Genomic DNA, 20655 nt, shown 5'->3' with positions numbered 1-20655 from the left:
CACTAGCCTAGGTCATCTCAACTCACAGAGTCATTATCAGGTTTTGAAATGAAGAGTGACGCGATCTAACCTGTACTTGAACAGGATCCCCGCTTGTCCTGTTGAGAGGAGAGCCCTCAGGGGGACAAGGTGGAAGCAGGGAGGCCTGCAGTTGCAATAATCCAGGCAAGAGGTGACTGTGGCTTAGACGAGGGTGGGGGTGGTGGCGGTGGTGAGAAGCAGGCAGCTTCTGGACACTGAAGGGAAGGCCAGTAGGGGTGTGAGGGACTTGAAGCTTTTCTTTTTTTTTTTTTTTTGATTCAATAAAACGTTATTTGAACAACAGGTGGCCTAGCCATGGACCATAGTTTGCTGACCCATATGTTAAAGTATTTCAATCTTAGTGGAATAAATGGACCAGATACGTTACAGGTAAGTTTACCAAATTTATCTCTCTCTTTTAAAGAAAATTGTGTCTTACTAAAGAAATATCATATTCCTGTAACTAAAAATCATCTGAGCCCCTGGAAGAATGGAATTGCCATTGACTGAGGTGGGGAAACCTCAGGCGGGACAGGTGTTCATTTTTGGACATGTTTGATTTGACAGGCAAGTGGAGACGTTGAGTTGGCCATTGGCTATATGAGTCTGGGGTCCAGACGTACATTTGAGAATCATGAGCAATTGCATGGTCTTTAAAACCATGGCAGTGAGTGAAATCCAGGCTGAGTGCACATAGAGAAAAGATCAAGGACTGAACCTATGGCCTCCAGCATTCAGAGGCTGGGAGGAAGAGAGGGAATCATTAAAATGGATCGAGATGGAGTCACCAGTGAGGTGAGAGGAAACCAAGAGGATGTAGTTTCCTGGCAGCCAAGTAAGAAGCGTCTGTTAGGGAAGAGATGATGGTTAATTGTATCAAATACTGCGGAGAACTGAGAAGTGGCTCTTGGTTTTAGCTGCATGGAGCTCCGGGTGACATTAATAGGAAAAGTTTTGGTGGAGAGGTTAAGTCAAAGTGATATTGGAGTGGATTTAAAGAAGAATGGGAACACCTGAAACTAATGCAAAATAATATTGAATGTAAATTGTAATTGAAAAAAATTTAATTGAAAAAAATTGGAGAGAGGAATTGGAGATCGCAAGCATAGACCATTTTACGGAAGATGTTTTACTGCAAAATGGAGCAAACAAACAGGCAGTAGATTCATGTAAGGAGTAGTCAACAGAAGGGTTGAGGTGGAAGAAAAACATCTTATTTGTGTTCTAATGGGAATGACCCAGTAGACAGCAAAGAAAAGGATGCGACAGAAGGAGGGGGGAATGGCTGAGCGGTGCCCTTGAGATGAGAGGGATGGGATCAAGTGCCCAGGCCGAGAGCTGAGCTTTGATAGGACCACAGGCACTTCATCTGTAATAGTGGGCAGGAAGCCAGAGTGTGGGGCTCAGAGATGGATAGATGGAAGTGAGGAGGGGACAGCCTGCGGAGTTCCTCTGCCGATTGATCGCGTCAATATCCACAGTGAATTCCAGAAGAAGGGAGGGAGGTGTTGGAGGTTCCAGGAGAGAGGAGAGGCTGTGAACTCACTGGCTGGAAAATTGGGAGAGAAATTTGCGTCCCCAAGCAATGCATGGATGTGTGCTTGCCAAGGGCATTCAGATTTCACTTGAGGCTCATGGTCATGAAATTAAAATGAACAAGGAGAGTATGACGCCAGCCTCATTTGGCGGGACAGCAAGTTGGAATCATCACCAGGTGTGCTTTTGCCCAGGGACTATTTGGAAGCGGGGGGAGAACGTGGCTGAGATTTAAGCAGGGAGGGGGTGCAGTGACTCTACAGGGCTAGAGGGGAGAGAGGGCCTCGAGTCCCTTGGGATGTGCTATGAGGACTGATTCAGATTTTCTTAGGAAGACAAGAATCTGCATTCTTCTCAAACACACACACACCATTATGTATATACAGTCCAACCACGTTTTCAGAAAATATTTAAAATTAAAACCATGCCTGAAGCTTTATACACTTAGTATTTATTTGTCTATTTTAATCTGTATTAACGTTAATTAATGTAAGCATGATAGGACAAACCACTTGTTTTATATGCGAAAAGAGAAATTGATTTGGTGTATTTTAGTGACTTTAAGCTAGGTAGTTATTTTTTGTTCTGCCATATTAACTCAAGCAGTTGCAAGTGTTGTTAAGGCAAAAGAAATGGGCAAGTGGAAACCCAAGCGAGCACAGACTGTTTATCTCTTTAGATGTCTCTCTTTACATTCAGGCCAGTCCCCCCAAATTTAAGGACCGGGCCTTAAAAGTGAAAAGGTAGAAAGATCAATGGATTAGATGTTCTGCTGGGGCGAACGTATTCTAGCAGCCGGTATAATGCAGGAATGACCCACAGCTAGAGGGCCGTGCTGGGAGGATGGGGTGCCTGCCATTGAAGTTAGGAGGGTGGAAGATTTGGGAAATACAAACTTTGGGGTCAAGGTAAAAACTAAGATCATTGCAGGAGAGAATTTCAAGTTCAAAAAGCTAAGTTGTTGATGTTACCTCACATGCATTAGGATGATGGCTATAAAAAAAACAAACAAAAAACAAGAATGTGGAGAAACTGGAACCCTTGTGCACTGTTGGTGGGAATGTAAAATGGTGCAGCGGCTGAGGAAAACAGTATGGAATTTCCTCAAAACATTAAAAATTGTATAGCTGATACTAATACAAATTAATATTGAATGTAAACTGTAATTGGGGAGAAAAAAAACACACCCTACCATATAATCCAGCAATTCCACCTCTGGAATTATACCCAAAAGAATTGAAAGCAGGGTCTCAAAGAGGTGTTTGTACATCATGTTCATAACAGCATTATTCATGGGAAGCAGCCCAAACATCCGCCAACAGATGAATGGATAAACGGAATGTGGTATATACACACAACAGTACTATGTAGACCAGTGATGGCGAACCTGTGACATGCGTGTCAGAGGTGACACGCGAACTCATTATTTTTGGTTGATTTTTCTTTGTTAAATGGCATTTAAATATATAAAGTAAATATCAAAAATATACATCTTTGTTTTACTGTGGTTGCAAATACCAAAAAATTTCTCTATGTGACACGGCACCAGAGTTAAGTTAGGGTTTTTCAAAATGCTGACACGCCGAGCTCAAAAGGTTCGCCATCACTGATGTAGACTTAAAAAAGAAATACATTCTAATACATGTGACAACATGGATGAACCTTGAAGGCTGTTATAAACTGAATTGGATTCCCCCCAAATTCACACGTTGAAGCCCTAACCGCAGTGAGACTGTGTTTGGAGATGGGATAACCTTAGTCACTTCCTTTACATGAGCCCTAGCCCAACAGGACTGGTGTCCTTGTAAGGAGAGGAAGCGACGCTGGGGATGCCGCTCACAGAAAAGGCGGTGTGCGGCCACAGTGAGAGACGCCCGTCCGAAACCAAGGCCGGGCCTCAGGGAGAACCAGCCCTGCTGGCGCCCTGATCTTCGACTCGCAGCCTCTGCGGAGAGGACATACATTTCTGCTGTTAAACCATCAGCCTGTGGTATTTGTTATGACAGCCGTAGGAAGTGATTATAAAGACATTACGTGAAGTGAACTAAGTCAGTCCCAAAAAGACAAATACTGTTTAATTTCACATATTTGAGGCATCTAAAGTAGTCAAACTCATAGAGACAGACAGAATGGTAGTTGCCAGAGGCAGGGGGAGGAGTGGGAATGAGGAGTTGTTATTGAATGGGTATAGAGCAGGGGTGGGCAAACTTTTTGACTCGAGGGCCACAATGGGTTCTTAAACTGGACCGGAGGGCCGGGAACAAAAGCATGGATGGAGTGTTGGTGTGAACTAATATAAATTCAAAGTAAGCATCATTACATAAAAGGGTACGGTCTTTTTTTTTTAGTTTTATTCATTTCAAATGGGCCGGATCCGGCCCGCGGGCCGTAGTTTGCCCATGGCTGGTATAGAGTTTTGCACGATGAAAAGTTCTGAAGATTGTTGCTCAACTACTGAGCTGTGCACATAAAAATGGTTAGGATGGTAAATTTTATGTGTGCTTTACCACAGTTCACACACACACACACACACACACACACACACACACACACACACAGCTACTATTAAGTTTTAGAAGGATCATCTATGTGTATATTGGAATTGTCTAGAATGAAGACATGAGAGACTGAGCATCTTTTTTTAAAAAAATATTTTTAATTGGTTTTTTACAGAGAGGAAGGGAGAGGGATAGAGAGTTAGAAACATCGATGAGAGAGAAACATCGATCAGCTGCCTCCTGCACACCCCTTACTGGGGATGTGCCCGCAACCCAGGTACATGCCCTTGACCGGAATCGAACCTGGGACCCTTCAGTCCACAGGCCGACGCTCTATCCACTGAGCCAAACCGGTTAGGGCAAGAGACTGAGCATCTTTTTTTTTAAAAAAATGATTTTATTGATTTCAGAGAGAGGAAGGGAGAGGGAGAGAGAGATAGAAACATCAATGATGAGAGAGAATCATGGATCAGCTGCCTCCTGCACACCCCACACTGGGGATGGAGCCCACAACCCAGGCATGTGCCCTGACTGAAAATCGAACTGTGACCTCCGGGTTCATGGGTCCAAGCTCAGCTACTGAGCCACACCTGCCGGCACAAAACGGAGCATCTTTTTATGTTTCCTGGACACAAGATTATTGTATGCATTGCTTACTCTTTATTCCTTGCCCACTTTTTTATTGGCTTGTCTTTTCCACATAGGCTTACCTGCTGTCTTTCCATATTCTGATCACTAACCCTTTCATGGTTATGGAGATTGCAATGGTCTTTTCCCAATTTGTGACTTTCACTCATTTTGATATAACTTCTAGGAAGTCTTTAATATTAGTCAAATGTGTCTTTGAACAGTTTGTGCTTTTGGGGTCTTATTCAACAGCTTCTCCTATATCTTGTTCTAAAATTTCTTTAGTTTTGCATTTCACATTTTTTGTCTTTAATCAATACTTTTTAATTTCTATCCTGGGTTTGGGAGTGCATTTTCATTAATATATTATCACAAGTGCCTTAAAGAAGTGTTTTAAAACATGTAAAATTTTGACAAATTACTATTTTTTTAATTGAGATTGTATTTTGTATAAGATTTTGTAAAACACAACCGGGTGACTATCAACTTTGCTTTTCTCTATCAGAGCATCTCGCTCTGTGGTAGGTTAGTGTGTATGTCTTAACCTCTCTTGGCCATGACCTGCGAGCCTGTTGCTCTCCCTCGTTTCTTTGTTCCTCTATTTTATTCTTAATAATAGAGACTGAAATTCATTTCCTTTCTTTGTGGTAATCAACTCACCTGAAGTTTTTATGTCCTGGGAGAAAGTCACTCTAGTCACCTCCCTGATCCCAGACTATTTCTCCCTTCGCCTGGGATTACAATGAGTCACCTGTTACCAGGAGAGAGGGTAGAGAGCGCGTCACTGGGCTGCCAAGATCCTCTCTGTGCCTTTCTCTCGCCTCTCCTGGAGGTTAGTGAGAATCTGCTGTTAGATCGAAGGCAAGGGGGCTCTTCTGGACGTTGGTTGGAAGGCCTTTTGGGGGAGGAGTTTTAGGGATCATTCTTACAGAATTTTTTTAAAAAAATATATTTTATTGATTTTTTACAGAGAGGAAGGGAGAGGGATAGAGAGTTAGAAACATTGATGAGAGAGAAACACCGATCAGCTGCCTCCTGCACACTCCCCACTGAGGATGTGCCCGCAACCAAGGTACATGCCCTTGACTGGAATCGAACCTGGGACCCTTGAGTCCACAGGCTGACGCTCTATCCACTGAGCCAAAACGGTTAGGGCCTTACAGAATTTTTTTAAATACATATTTTTATTGATTTCAGAGTGGGAGGGAGAGAGAGATAGAAACATTAATGATGAGAGAGAATCATTGATTGGCTGTCTCCTGCACGCCCCCTACTGGGGATCAAGCCCGAAACCCAGGCATGTGCCCTGACTAGGCATCGAACCATGACCTCCTGGTTCATAGTTTGATGCTCAACCACTGAGCATGCCAGTCGGGCATCTTGCAGAATTTTTATTGATCAAGAGAATATGAACACTCTGTAACTTGTGGACTGCTTTTTTTTTTTTGGGGGGGGGGGAGGTCTTCTCTTTAGGAGAGACCAAATATCCTTTGTAAAGGTAATTATTATTATTTTTTAAATCCTCACCCAAAGATATTTTTCCATTGATTTTTAGAGAGTGGAAGAGAGAGGGAAAGACAGAAATATCAATGTGAGAGAAACACATCGATTGGTTGCCTCCTGCATGCGCCCCAAACAGGGACCAGGCTGGGGAGGAGCCTGCAATCAAGGCATGTGCCCTTGACCTGTATCAAACCAGGGACCCTTCGCTCCGCAGGCTGACGCTCAACCTACTGAGCCAAACCAGCCAGGGCTATTAAAAAATGTATTGAGCCCTAGCTGGTTTGGCTCAGTGACTCAGTGGATAGAGCGTCGGCCTGAGGACTGAAGGGTCCCGGTTCGATTCTGGTCAAGGGCACATGCCTGGGTTGTGGGCTCGATCCCCAGTAGGGAGCATGCAGGAAGCAGCCGGTCGATGATTCCCTCTCATCATTGATGTTTCTATGTCTCTCTCTTTCCCTTCCTCTCTGAAATAATAAAAAATGTATTTTAAAATATGTATTGAAATACTTAGTTGCTAAGATTCAGTTTTACTTGTCATTTTTTGGACACAAGCCATTCCAAAAGCACGTGGAGAATGCTGCCACACCCACCACACCCACCGACCCTTCTAGAGGGAGGCCGCCCTGAGCACTGGGCTTGGCCCAGGACACCCTTGTCCCTCCACGGCTACTAACACCCCACGGGGCCCGGGACCCGGACAGGGTCAGGCCGAAAATGATGAGCGGGGCCATCAGCCTTCTCCCTCTCAGCAATGTTGAGTAGGAAACACTCACGCCACGAGGCAGGCAGCAGAAGCAGCTGTACTGGTAAGTCATAAGCCACGGAAAAGCAGAGAGGCCGTGAGAGGCCACAGGCAAGCCACGATGATGAGGGAGTGGAAGTTATGAGAAAGCAGACACTTTGAAGTGGGGAAGAGCTACATATAAAGGGTGAGGAGGCCAGCAGGTGGGACTGATGAGGAGACAGTGGGCCAGCGATGTTAATGGTGGGGGGCTGGGGTCCCGTCCTTCCTGTGGCCTCCTCTCTCCTTCTAGTCCCTTCTTTTCCTTCTGTCACATGGTTCAGCTTTGCCTGGTCTTCCTAGTAGAAACATTCTCACATAATCTCCTGTTACTTGAGATATGTCTCCATTCCTTACAACACAAAGCACAGAACGAAAATGTTCTTTCTTTTTGTAATCAACGGACTTTATTTTTTAGAGCAGTTTTAGGTTCACAGGAAAATTGAGCAGAAAGTGGAGTTGCCCTATACTCCTTCACCTCACCCCTAGTTTCCTCTGTTATTAACATTTTACATTAGTGTGGTCCATTTATTACAATCCATAAGCCAATATTCATACATTATTAACTAAAGTCCATAGTTTACAATAGGGTTCACTGTGTGTGCGTTGTACATCCTGTGGACTTTGACAAATGTATAATGACATGGAGCTACCCTTAGCAGTGGTTCTCAACCTTCTGGCCCTTTAAATACCGTTCCTCATGTTGTGACCCAACCATAAAATGATTTTCGTTGCTACTTCATAACTGTAATGTTGCTACTGTTATGAATCATCATGTAAATATCTGATATGCAGGATGGTCTTAGGCGACCCCTGTGAAAGGGTCGTTCGACCGCCAAAGGGGTCACGACCCACAGGTTGAGAACCGCTGCTTTATAGTATCATACAGATCAGTTTCACTGCCCTAAAACCCCGTATTCCACCTGTTCACCCGCCACCCCCGCATCCCTGCCAACCACTGCCTTTCCTTCCTTTCTCACAATGTCTTTCCCAGACATAGTTCTGTGTTTCCCAGAATGTCATGTAGTTGGAACCACACAGTATCATGCAGCCTTGTCAGATTGGTTTCTTTCGCTTAGTAATGCCTTTAAGGTTCTTCCATGCCTTTCCATGGCTTGGCAGCTCATTTATTTTTGGTGCTGAATAATATTCCATAGAATGGATGAACCACAGTTTATCCATTCCCTTATAGAAGGGAATTTTGGATGCTTCCAAGTTAAAACGCTCTTTTTAAGAAAAAAAAAATAACATAGCAGAATTTATGCTGGAAGTTGTTGTGTTAGGAGTTGAGAGGGCTGGGAATGTGGGTATTTTAAAATTAAAATGTCTTACATGTTGAATGCAAAAGAGGGAGGCATTCAAGTGAGTGCCCAGACATGCCCAACACAGAGACACCGAAGTGTGGATGCAGGGGCTGAAATTTCTCCTGGGTTAGAGTTACCTGCCTGTTTGCTCTGTGTGTATAATATGCTTGGACTAAAGAAGCGAATGTTGCCCTGACCGGTTAGGCACAGTGGATAGAGTGTCGGCTTGCGGACCGAATGGCAGGTTCGATTCCAGTCAAGGGCATGTATCTTGGTTGCAGGCACATCCCCAGTAGGGGGTATGCAGGAGGCAGCTGGTCGATGTTTCTCACTCTTTGATGTTTCTAACTCTCTATCCTCTCCCTCTCTGTAAAAAATCAATAAAAAATATTAAAAAAAATAAGTGAATGTTGGTGGCAACAGCACCTGCCACATCAATGCTGTATGGTTAAATTCTGGATCCCCCAAATGACCCGTGAGACTCTACAATGCATCATTTCTTCTGGACTCCTCCTCCCGAGGGCCCCTTTGTGACCAACGCCAGTTTTCTTTGTTCACCATTTAGACAAAATCGTGTTTGTGGATCATTTTTAACTCCCCATAATTACGCCCTCATTTTCCTTAGAAAACCATGCCTTTTCTCCAACGTAAATGTAAGTAATTTACGGATAGATGTGGAGGAAGTGTTTACCTTGAAACGCAGCGTCCCCCAGGGTGGAACTTGCTGGCTCTCTGGCTCACTCGGCTCACAGTGGACAGCTGTTTATAAGGGGCTGTGGACTAGCACGTCTCGGCGAGATCGCAGACAAAGGAGGAGGCCTGCTAATGTAATGATCAGACTTGGAACTAGGCCAGGACAATGAAACTCAGCGTCTCCTCCCCTTAATTCTCCCACAAAGCCCTAGGAGACTTTTCGGTAACCACTAGTGGTCAGAAGTCAGATGCTGGATTTAGACCTCGTCCAGAAAACGGCTCAGTGTCCTTGGGCAGCATGCTGGGGCACTGGCTGGCTCCAAGTGACTCAGAGAAGGCGTCACTCCACTGCGTCTGATGTGGTTCAGTGGAGCACAGATTCCTTCAAATGCATCTGTCAGCGTGTTGGTAACCAGACCCACTTCTGCTTTGGTGGAAAGAAAAGTCACTGGAGTCTGGAGTTGAATCAAGAACCTTAATTGCTAGCCACCCTTAGTCACATCCAAACAATGGAAGAAGGCTTCTGGTTTGTGATCCTTCTCTTTGGGAAAAGCTGTTTCACTTTTGTATGTATCTGCATGCCTCACACAGCCTCCTGGGACAACCAATAATCACCCATTCTCCATTCCGACTCAGTGCAGGGGCTTTGAGAAAGGCTGTCTGTCAAGGGTACTTACGTGGCATGAGGGAAAAGACCGGAGAGGGAGCAATTCTGATTTACAACAAATTGTAAAGCGAAAACCCACTGTGGGTAAATGCAAGGTGAGTGAGTGGTGAGCGCCTGCAGCAGGACCCCTGTGGGGAGGGAGTAGCCAGTCCCCGTCTTGCTCACATGCAATGGTAGGCAACTGACGCTCATTACCGGCTTGTGTTTGCACTACATCAACTTGGAAGGCGATTTCAAAGACAATGCCTAGAACAAGCTTCAGTTTGTTACCAGACTTGATAAAGCACCCCAGCTGTCCTTAAGACATTTTCTAAAATCCTCACTCGAGGATATGTTTTGCTGACTTTTAGAGAGAGAGGAAGGGAAAGAGCTAGAGAAAAACATTGATGCGAGAGAGAAACGTCGATCCGCTGCCTCCTGCATGCACCCGGACCAGGTATCAAACCCACAACCTAGGATGTGCCTTGATGAGGAATCAAACCTGGAACCTTTTTGGTGAATGGGATGATGTTCCAACCAACTGAGCCACCGGGCCAGGGCATCGTAAGACATTTTAGACGTAAATAATTTACTCGTTCTAAAGCTTGAGTACTTCTGGTGAATTATGAAGACTGCTTGCCAGTGAAATGTTCATAGAACTTAAATTGTGTGTGTGAGAGAGAGTTATTTATTTATTTAAAAAATATATTTTTATTAATTTCAGAGAAGAAGGGAGGAGAAAAAGAGAGAAACATCAATGGTGAGAGAGAACCATTGATCGGCTGCCTCCTGCATGCCCCCTACTGGGGACTGAGCCCTCAACTTGGGCCTGTGCCCATGACTGGAATCGAACTAATTGATGCTCTATCTACTGAGCCAAACCAGCTAGGGCAAATTTCTTCTTTTATTTTTATTTTAAAAATTATACATGCTTGATGTAAAGAGAAAAAAAATCAAACAAAACAGTAGACTGAAGTAAAAGTCAGTCTCCTGTCCCCTCCTCACTCTCCGTTCCGCGCCCAGTGGACTACATTCTCCTGGTGGCTATGTTTCTAGACATTTCTGAAGCATATACAAATTTGTCCTTTTAAAATTACAAAGAGAATTATACTTTACATAACTGTTGTGTGACTTGCTTTTTTCATTTAACTCTGAATCCTGGTTATCATTCCATATCAATTCAGATTTACCTAATTCTTTTTGAACCCTGTCAAGTATGCCATTGTATGTTTAAACATTATTCATTGGTGGATGTTCAGGTTTTTCCAGGCTTTCACTATTATAAGTAATGTTGCAAGCTTCTTGTATGTATTTGTGTATAGTTATACAAAATTATTTGTAGAATGGCTTTCTAGAATTGCTGGGCCAAAGGGTATGGCTATTTAATATCTTCATAGATAGTGCCAAATTGTGTTCTAAAAAATGGTATGGTTATATTTTTTCACCAACAATGCATCAGAGTGCCTGTTTTCACACATCCCTATCAATACTGGATGTTATGAAGTAAAAAAGAGTTCTAATCTAAGAGATGATTTTAATTTGCATTTATTTCATTATGATTATATTGTGTTAAGGAAGTTAGCTCTTTATTTTAGGTGTTAAAAATATTTTCTCTCTGCTTCTTCCATTCATTGCTTTGGTGTTTTTTATGCCTTACAGAGATGTAAAATATTTACGCAGTAAAATTTATTGGTGTTTTTCCTTTATGGCTTCTGGGTTTCCTGTCATGCTTAGACAGAACTTCCTCAATCATGATTTGAAAAAATTTTAGTATTCCTTTAATACTTTTACGGTTTGATTTAAAAAAAATCATAAAATATCTGACATATACAAAAGAATAAGCATAATCTATATGTAGGTTATAGAGGACAATAATAATATAAACACCAGTAAACTCAGCCTAAGAAATAGTGGTTTAGTGATTCAGTTTTTACATTTAAAAATATCCATCTGTAATTTTGGGGAGAGTTTAGGAATAATAAGAATACAGTTTAAAAAATGTTCTGCATTGACTGTGTTTTTCTATATAACTATCTGGTTGCCATATCATTTATTAAACTTCCCCCCTGGCTTCTTTTAAATAATGGTATTGCATTTCTTTTCTTTTTTAAACATATTTTTATTGATTTCAGAGAGGAAGGGAGAGGGAGAGAGAGAAACATCAGTGATGAGAGAGAATCATTGATCGATCGGCTGCTTCCTGCACGTCCCCCACTGGGGATGGCGCCCACAACCTGGGCATGTGCCCTGACTGGGAATCGGACCGTGACCTCCTGGTCTACAGGTCGACACTCAACCCTTGAGCCACACTGGCTGGGCTGGTATTGCATTTCTGATACCGCTGAATACAAAATAAAACCACTTCTATCTGTACTAAGATACATAAAACAACTACCCAAAGTCCTTGATATTTTCAGATTCAGTAACCAAAGTCATCCCCATTTTCTAAAGCTTGCTGGAAAGAGAACAGGAAACTTTTTAAAAAAAATCCTCACTTGAGGATATTTTTCCATTGATTTTTAGAGAGAGTAGAGAGGGAAAGAGAGAAATAACGATGTGAGAGAAACACATCAATTGGTTGCCTCCTGCGTGTACCCTTACCAGGGCCTAGGTAAGGATCCAGGACCCTTTAGTCTGTAGGCTGATGCTCTACCCACTGAGCCAAACTGGCTAGGTCAGGAAACTCTAATTTCATAATGGGAAAACAACCCATCTGACCTCTTTTACCTTAAGCAAGTTATTTAACTCCTCTAAGACCAGTTTCTTGACCTTTAAAATGGAGATAATAATAATGACACTTCATGGACTGTTGTCAAGACTAAATGGGCTAAGGGTGCAACATGCATGGCCTGATGCTTGGGACACATAAGCTTTTGATCCACGGTTTCATAGATGTTCTTATTAAAATGTATTATTATGACCTTGTCAGTCTCTCAGATGCTCAGAAGGAAGGCTGCACTAGTATGTACTCTCTGGCTGTCTGGCTGGACCACAGCTCTTGTGTGGGCTTGTTAAACAGGTCTAGTTTGCTAATTTTATGGCCCGATACCATACTATTATGCTTTACAACTATGTGGAACTTCGAGATTTCTAAATCGACATTGTTATAAACAAATGAAAAGGATGCCCCTCGCACGTACCACAGTGAATGTAGTTTCCAGATCTCCGGAGCCCCTCTCGTCACTGCTGCATGACCCACAGGGTCCACAGGCATCATCTGGGACGCGATGTCCATTTGCCCAGCACCCACTGAACCTTGGTGAGAAATCGTGCTCCTGTAAATGTGGATTTTGAATGAAACCAAAGCCATCTAATACCCTTTACCCCTATTTCCAAACTGATGTTGAATAGTTTCATCCATATCTGGGATGTGGAGAGCTGTTTATTGAATCTATTATGCTGTGAGAATTCAGTTCTCACATTATTAGGTATATAAGGCAGTATTAACCAGTTTTCCCGTTTCACAGCTGAAGGATTGCAGCAGACAGGGTTCTTCTTCCTTAAAGTTCCTGGGCTTGGGTGGAGCGGAGGTAGAAGAGGGTATAGAGGGATAAATGGTGATGGAAGGAGACTTGACTTCGGGCAGTGAACACACTAAACACAATATGCAGATGATGTATTATAGAATTGTACACCTGAAACCTATATAATTTTATTAACCAACGTCACCCTCAATACATTCAATTAAAACATTTAAAAAATTACTTGGAAAGGTAATGGCAAAGTCCTATTTGTTTTTAGGTCTCGCGGGTCACAGTCCAATAATATCTGCTAGTTAAATTTTTCCTAAAAGAAAATGTTGCTCCAGCCAGTGTGGTTCAGTGGTTGTGGGAGGTCACATTTGGATTCCTGGTCAGGGCACATGAGATCCCCAGTAGAGGGTGTGTAGGAGGCAGCGGATCAATGATTCTCTCACTGATGTTTCAATCCCTCTTCCTTCCTCTCTCTGAAATCAATTAAAACATTACAAAAAGTGTTGGATGTGAAATTATAATCTGAATAGACATTCCAAAGAGAAAAATGATCACTTTATATGAAAAAATGAGTTAGTTATTTTGTGCTATGCTCGATCCCTTAATTATTCTTTTATATAGAGATCTGAACTCCTTCAGGAGAAGTGTGTGGCATAAGGACACCAAAAAGCATTTAAAGTATATTAACAAACAAACAATAGATGGATGGTTCACCCTGGGTTCGTGCTGGGGTCTGTGAAAGAACTCAGTAAACATGCTATGCATTTCAAAAACTGCTAATCATAATTAAAATCTCCAAGACCCCTCAATCCTATAACTTACATTAAATAGAATATGAGCATTTGGCCTGCCCCTCACTCCCCTAATGGCATCAGAGACCCTGTGACTTCTGTCTTCGGGGAAATGGGAGAAAACAATGTTTCTCAAAGACAAAAAGGTGATACTGTGTTTCGATTTTTTAAAAATTCCCTCCACCCCCCAAACTCACGGCACAGAGTTGTGTACACCGCTCTCTCTTTCTAAAATCCCCCCTGTCGGCGGGTACAGTCCCTTCTTTATTCCCTGATGAGACTTTGAAGGCTTTTCTTCTGACTCTTTTCGAAAAGGCAGCGCGATCCGCCAATTTCCTTTTCCTCTTTCTTAATCTTTTGCCATAGGCTAATTTTGAAAACGTTAATGCTCCTCAGGGTTTCGAGAGTCCTTAGCGAATTGTTGGAACCCACTCCGCACCCCCCGGGGCCATGAATCCGCCTCTTACGTGGCTCAAAAGGCAGATCGTGACCCTGGTAGTAACCGGAGCAACTGGACCGCGCGGCCCATCCTGCACCCGGACCTGCCCGCGACGCCGCGGCCCCCGCCCCGCGCGGAGCCCAGCCCACCGCCCGGCCGCGTCCCGTAGCGCGCGCTCCAGCCCGGGCCGCGGCGTCGCCAGAAGCCGGCCGCTCCCCACCTTCTCTTCTGCCCATTTTATTAGAAAGAAAAAAAAAAAGGAGAGGTCCCGCCCCTCCGCCCGATCTCCGTCTCCCATTGGTCCTTCCTTCGCGCGCGTCACGCCGCGAGGGGCCAATAGAGAGGCGCGATACTGCGAGGTGGGCCGGGCCCGAGCGCGGAGTGGGCGGCGGGTCGGTGCAGCAACCCCGCCGCGGCTCGGCCTCCATCGCTGAGGCGCCGCTGCTCCCACAGACGCTCGCGAGCCGCCCCCTGCGCTCCCCGCTTCGTCTTCCTCCCGCACGCCCGAGACGCTCGCCCGGCTCGGTCCCGTCCCCGCCTCCGCCTCCCCCCGCTCGCTCGCCTCCCACATTGTCTCTGCCTCGTTTTCTCTCCGAGTTGAGGGAAAAAATCACCAGCATCCTCAGGGAGCCCCTCGCCCTCAGCAAACAAAACCAGACATGGTCCCGGTCTCCCGCTCCTGAAGGGCCGGCCGAGCGCGGAGCTGGGAGCGGGTGGACCCCGCACGGAAGGTCACGGGAGGGAAGCCCCGCCGCCCCGCCTCCGCCCCCGCGGCCGGCCCCTCTCGGCCCGAGCCCGGCGGCCCCCAGCCCCGTGGGCCTCCCGCCCCGTCCCCCCACTTTCCCGGGAGCCGGCCGAACACACCTCCATTGATGGTGTAGCGCATCCGGGGAAGGTAAGTCTCCAACTTGCCCGCGCGTGGCGGCTGCTCGCCTCTCTGGCCCCCGGTCCGGGGCGCGGGGCGTGGGGCCCGGGGTGGGCGTGGATCCCGGTCCGCTGCGAGCCCGCGAGCGGAGGCCGGTGTGGCGCCGCTCACGTCCGGGAATAAAGGGCGGGGGGCGCGGCCGGGTGACCGTCCCGCGGGCCGTCCGGCCGGCTCCCGGCGGCTGGTTCCGGCGGCTGGTTCCTGCGCCCGCCGGGCTCGTCCGCGGAGGCTGAGCTGCCCCGGGGGCTCCGTCCCCGGCGGCACAGGGAGCGGCGAGGCGGCCGGGCGGAGCGCAGCGTCCCCGGCGCGTTTGCGGACTCGGGGTCCTGGGGGAGGACTTTCCTGCAAGTCTTCGTTCCCACGTTGGCCAAGATGCGCTCCCCTTTTTTTTGTTTTTTTTGTTTTGTTTGTTTGTTTTTGTTTTTGTTCTCAATCTCTAGTTCTCCGATGACTGAATTACGAAACCAAACTCAACTTGCAGCGGAATAAGGATTCTTATGCTCACGTCTTAGTTCTGCTCTCGGAAAGAGAGCGGCTCCTATTTTAAAATGTTGAAAGGCTTGGAAACGAGAGAAGCCGTTTTGCATAGATGGTGTGTGTTTGGAGGGGGCGGGAAGTGTTTCATGTTTTAGGTTTCCTTTGAAACCGGTTGCTGGAGAAGTTGTTGAAAGGAACACAACATGATTCATTGTGGAATTGTCATTTCCCTCTGCCTCTTTTCCAAGGGTTTGCTTACAGTTGTTTTTTTTTTTTCCTCCTGGATCACAGACTTCAAACATTGATTTAAGCAAAATGTGTCCTTGAGAAACTGGGTGTCTGAAATGTTTCAGTGTGTGTTACTATTTTAAGGTACATTTAGAAAGTAGTTTTGTGTGGAAACTGAAATAGCTTTCTCCAAAGCAAAAAAAAAAAAAAAAAATTTTTTTTTTTTTAAAAACCCCCCAAAAAGGTATCTAGTAAAAGGGGCACTTGGGGAATTGTAATAAAACACACATTTTAATGCAACACAAATGAATGCATCCTGTGCTTAGGTTGGAAACAGTTTCCATAGTTGCTTTCCGTGTCAAGAGGGACCTTTTTGTCTGGAGTCCCCCGGATTCTTTAGCCTCAGCCTGTTTGGGGGAGGGGAGAGAGGCTGGGTCTAGGCAATAATAAAATCACCTTCGGGTGGCTATTGCCTCCCCCGGGTTTGCTTGGGGAGGTGATTCCACCGTCAATTATAAACCAGTTCTGGTTCTGACGGCCTAGGCTGGATGGAAAGCTGGCTTCCAGCTCTCCCTGTTGTTGAGGTCGCAGGGAAAAGAGGCAGCAGCGCGATCTCTCTCTCTCTCTCTCTCTCTCTCTCTCTCTCTCTCCCTCCCTCCCCCAGGCTGAGGGCTCATTGTTCTTCATACACACATTCATTCTCTCTCCCCCCTATTTGGGACTAGGTTTGCACAGACAAACACAGCTCTTCTGGGGACAGAGGAGAGCAGATGGGGGAAGGGTGGGTGCATTGCTTTTTCAGCTTTCTTCCCACCCATCTCATGCCTGGCCTTTTTGGCGACCTTGTAAGAGGCAGAAGAGTACATTGGAAGCTAAAGGACACCCAGAAACATATTCAGACGCCTCCACCTTCGTGTCTTCCCTTTGCAAACCTGGTTTCTGCTGCTCTTCCTTTTTTGTGCACGTCAAGATGAAACCCCTCCTCATGTGTGGCGGCCTGACCGTCAGTGCTCGCCTTCCTCCTGGCCCCTGACTTTGTTGGGGACAGTGATTTGTTCCGTTGACTCTCATTTATTGTATGGATTGACTGTGACCAGGGTCGTCTTTTCTGGGTAGAAGTAGGTGGTCTGTTATGGTTAAGATCGCGTTTGAGGTTAATATTTAGCAAAGTGTGTGTGGGTGTTTTGACAGATTAGTGGTCTGATGGTTCGATAGGTTTGCTGGCTCTTGAGCTGTCACTGTGTTTTGTTCTGTTTTATGAATAGGGGTTATCAGACGAGATCTGGTTTTCTGCTTTGGATGCTAATGTAGAGGCTTTCTTCAACAGTGGACAGGGAATAATAGGCAGAGAGGGTCTACCTGGGGTGAACCCGGCCCTGGGCCAGGGATGGAGGCTGGCGTGTGTCATGGCAGGTTGCAGAATAGCGCCTTCTACTGGTTGATTGCTTTGAAGGACGAGAAGATGAGGATGGGGGAGGGGAGTAACAGTTGAGGCCTAATGATTTTCTTGGATGGCAGTTGTAGTGCTCCTCCACTAATGCCACTTCTCCGAGCTGCTGTACAGATACCCTTTGACAGGCAACGTTGCATGGAGGCTTTTAATGTTATTGGCTGTGTCTTGACATTAATTTGTTCTATTATCAGAAGTATTTACACATTGTGACTTCTAAGGACTCCTTTGAACTGATATTCTTCTGTCTCATATGAGAAATTTAGTTTGTGTTGAAATATTAAACAAAGTAGGGTGTTTATTTGTGGTTTTAGTGTGGGAAACTATATATACATTAGCAGTCTTTAAAAAGTTTTCTTTTATTTATTTACTTTATTTTTAAATCTTTATTGTTGGAAGTATTACATATGTCCCCTTTTTGCCCCCATCGACTCCCTCCAGCCCACCCCTGCCCTCCGCCCCAGGCCCTCACCACCCCACTGTCTGCATCATGGGTTTAAAAAGTTTTCAATATCATTATTAAAAAGTCAAGCAGGCCTACCCTATAGAAAAGAAAATCCTAGCACTGGACTCAGAGTTTCCTTTGGGATTTAATAGGGGGAGAATGTGTGTGGGCGGGTGTGAGAGTGGAGTGAGGCAGGTAGAAGGCGGAGGGATAGGGGAGAAGCTCACTAAAATCAGCAATTTTGCATGTGTAATATAATTGCACTGCAATAGTGTTTTCAGTAGTCATGCAAACAAATATAGTCGTCTGATAGAATGACTTACTGTATGGTTTAGATTTAAAAAGTCAGAGGTAAGAGAAAATGTGAAATGAGTGTGCACATAGATTAACACACCAAATTCCTGTTCAAAGGTTTCTAAACCACGGTGTAGTTTGAGAGATAATCTGCTTGACAAATGCCTCAAAGGGTTTTTATTATCACACATCTTTTCCCATCTCAATTGTTTTAATGTAGTAAACTGTTGAGAGGTTTGTAGTGGCAAGGGGAACTCAGTGTAGCATAAATATCTCCCTTCCAGGCTGTCTCCTCATGAAGTGTGATTTCTGATTCACTTTGCTTTCAAAACTTAGAGCAAATCTCTAAAGTTGTATATCTTTTACAATGAAATATGAACAGTTGAAATGTATTATTTTTTCAGTAGAAATAGAGTCATGTAATTTCAATCCCATATAGTCTTTGCCAGTGTTTGTTTCAAGGTAGCTAGAGTAACTAGAACCAATTCACAACAAAAAGGTAATCCAAATCAAGAAATATGTGCACCAGTTTTTTTTGTGTTTTTTTTCAACCTTGACTTATTGCTCAGTCAAACACTTTTAAAAAGTGGACAGGTCCTAACTGGTTTTGCTCAGTGGATAGACCTGCATACTGAAGGGTCCCGGGTTCAATTCCAGGTCAGGGGCACATGCCTGGATTGCAGGCTTGATCCCCAGTAGGCGGCATGTAGGAGTCAGCCGATCAATGATTCTTTCTCATCATTGATGTTTCTATCTCTCTCTCCCTCTCTTCCTAAAATCAATAATAATAAAAAAAAATTTTTAAAAAGTGGGACAGTAACCACTGTCAGGTCCTGCCATAATTGTATGTAATATTGAATGTAATAACAGAATATTGTATGTAATAACAGAAATATGCCAGGTGCTGAAAATATATACATACAAGAATATGAAAAAAAAAAGAATATGACCTGTGCTTTTCTAAAAACCAGTGTATGTTGGGTATTATTAGGGACTTAGTAAGCACCCATTACTTTACAAATTAGTTTTGAATCTTTAACATCTTGTTCAAATTTCATTAATTAAAAAAAAACATTTAAGTATTAAAATGAGTTGTATATACAAAATTCTTTTGGGAATTGCGTGCTTTCCTACTGACTGCTTTTGGCAGCTTCTTTTGCAGTTGATTTAAAGGTTAAGATAGCAGAAAATTCAGATGTTTGTCATTAGTATAACATAGCTGTGAACTTCATTACACATATGCATACACCCTGAAACAATGCACTATTGTCTTACATAATCAGTTTCTGATAATGCTGTGCTCTGGTTGACCATAGGGATTTTCAATAAACCAGGAATTCCTTTTGAATCATATTTAAGTGGTTGTTAATTATTAGTATCTTGGTAATTATTCTAAATTTATAGTTTTGCTTGTCCTATTTAAGCGTGATTTTGGTGAGCCTGTTGGCTTGGGCTTGGTTTCTTTTTTTTTTCCTTTTTCTAATTTTTTTATTTTTTGGTTTCTTATCTAACAGAGTTCTAGTGTTTCTTAAATAATGAGAAGAAAGCGTTTATGTGTTAGAAAATTGTTAAGATTGCTTAAGCCATTTTAATGAATATTTGATTACTAATAACTAAAACGTTCTCAAATACTAAATATATTTACTAGCTTGGAGTTTTGGTTGGAATTGTGATTGGTATAACTAAGTTGGTATGCCAAACAATGTAAGGTGTAACACGTATCTGTATATTAGGTAATTAGGTTGGGTAGGATGGCTCATAAGAACTATGTTTAAAAATGAACTATTTGTGTCAGTGTAAAATTATTATTTTTATTTGGTAAAATTTATCAGTATATCATTAACCATAAGCAATATATTTAACTGTGAAAATTTTCCTTATGTGGTTAAATTACACATCAATATGACCTCTAATTCGTAGAGCACGTGGTGTTTGAGGAACTTCACAGCCTATTTGTCTTTGGGCCTTTGCATCAGCAGGTGAAGCCACCAGTCAGGCCCTAATTTTAAGCTAATCATACATGAGATTTGTAAGGGTTTTGGTTAGGCTTCTTGGTTACCAAGAATAGAAAGTCTCCCAAGTCATCTCAGGTGTTGGGGAAAAGTGAAACAGAAATGTGAACCTTGAGAGTCAGGCCTCACAGCAAGACAAGAATCCCAGGTTCAGTGGAGACTTACGGATACTGCAGTACTGTTAGGGTCCCCCCCTCCCCCCCCACAGCTCTAGTGCCCAGATTACCTGTTCCCTCCTTAACAGGAAGACTTTGTTGAGCCATACCCTCGTGCCAGGGCTGTGCATGGTTGTTAGCCTGTGTGTAGCATAAGGATGCCACTCTAAAGGGGACAGTATTTACATTAAGGGCCTGGCTACTGAAAGAGAGCTTGTGAGCAAGCATGGCCATGCAGCATCTCTAGAGTCCTGGAACAGCAGGGGCCATTCCTACAAAATCCCAATCCAGCCACCGCCACTCGCACACTCAGTAGAGCAGAGCGTGCGCATGTCCATTCATGGAACTATGCATGTC

The 20655-nt window shown here is 44.2% G+C and overlaps 1 protein-coding gene and 1 long non-coding RNA gene across 8 annotated transcripts in view; one reads left to right on the top strand and one right to left on the bottom strand.

Moving 5' to 3' along the window:
- Positions 1 to 4568: 4568 nt before the first annotated feature.
- On the bottom strand, positions 4569 to 15802 carry LOC118676678. Of its 4 annotated transcripts, XR_004974186.1 has the most exons (4): positions 15177 to 15802; positions 12750 to 13555; positions 8962 to 9387; positions 4569 to 5433 (listed from the first exon to the last, which is right to left on the bottom strand). It is a non-coding gene; the product is annotated as an uncharacterized LOC118676678 (long non-coding RNA). The 4 variants fall into 4 exon arrangements; XR_004974184.1 differs by lacking the exon at positions 4569 to 5433 and having other exon boundaries at positions 7764 to 9387; XR_004974185.1 differs by lacking the exon at positions 4569 to 5433 and having other exon boundaries at positions 7764 to 9387; positions 12750 to 12884.
- Positions 15078 to 20655, top strand: part of RERE (arginine-glutamic acid dipeptide repeats) — a 403197-nt gene continuing 397619 nt past the window's right edge. The window contains exon 1 of one of the 4 annotated variants that reach the window (XM_036350921.1): positions 15078 to 15207. The gene's annotated coding sequence lies outside the window, so the exon portion shown is untranslated. The remainder of the gene's footprint in view (positions 15208 to 20655) is intronic. The other 3 variants (XM_036350922.1, XM_036350924.1, XM_036350923.1) reach the window with 3 other exon arrangements.

Source organism: Myotis myotis, unplaced genomic scaffold (assembly GCF_014108235.1).
Source record: "Myotis myotis isolate mMyoMyo1 unplaced genomic scaffold, mMyoMyo1.p scaffold_m19_p_2, whole genome shotgun sequence".
NCBI lineage: Eukaryota > Metazoa > Chordata > Mammalia > Chiroptera > Vespertilionidae > Myotis > Myotis myotis.
The sequence above is the reverse complement of the archived record's forward strand: the minus strand, read 5'-3'. Positions and strand labels throughout refer to the sequence as shown.